Source organism: Octopus bimaculoides, chromosome 1, assembly GCF_001194135.2.
Source record: "Octopus bimaculoides isolate UCB-OBI-ISO-001 chromosome 1, ASM119413v2, whole genome shotgun sequence".
NCBI lineage: Eukaryota > Metazoa > Mollusca > Cephalopoda > Octopoda > Octopodidae > Octopus > Octopus bimaculoides.
Window position 1 is genome coordinate 26235567 of NC_068981.1, and position 496 is coordinate 26236062.

Here is a 496-nt window from a genome sequence, read left to right on the forward strand (position 1 = left end):
TGCTCCATCATGGATGCAGTCTAATTACTGAAACAAGTAAAACATAAAAGATATATATATATATACACACAATATAAATATTCATGTGTGTGTATGCATACATACGTATATATATGTGTATCGATACGTATGTAGATATTTGTATACGTATAAATGTACATCATATATATATATATATATATATATACACGTGTGTATGTGTGTGTGTGTACTTTCTCTGAATGTATAAATATATAAGTATGTTTGCATATGAGAGACTACATCAAAACATAAACAATGAAGGATCTGCATGATAACTATTCTTGCATGTAGACAGTAAAGACCGGGGTGAAACTTCGTCGACACGGTCAGTAAAGTATGAAAAATACCGGACTTCATATTTCCATATAAATACATCTCATATACATATATATATATATATTATATATTTGTGAGTTTGTGCATGTTTGTATGTATGTATATATATATATATATATATATATATATATATATATGT

At 26.4% G+C, this 496-nt stretch overlaps 2 protein-coding genes across 8 annotated transcripts in view; one reads left to right on the forward strand and one right to left on the reverse strand.

Annotated features, from left to right (window-relative positions):
* LOC106876180 (TWiK family of potassium channels protein 18) overlaps positions 1-496 on the reverse strand; it is a 321498-nt gene that overhangs the window by 318664 nt on the left and 2338 nt on the right. The gene's annotated exons all lie outside the window — the stretch shown is intronic.
* The window catches only part of LOC106876177 (uncharacterized), a 196406-nt gene that overhangs the window by 113047 nt on the left and 82863 nt on the right, over positions 1-496 (forward strand). The window lies entirely within an intron of this gene.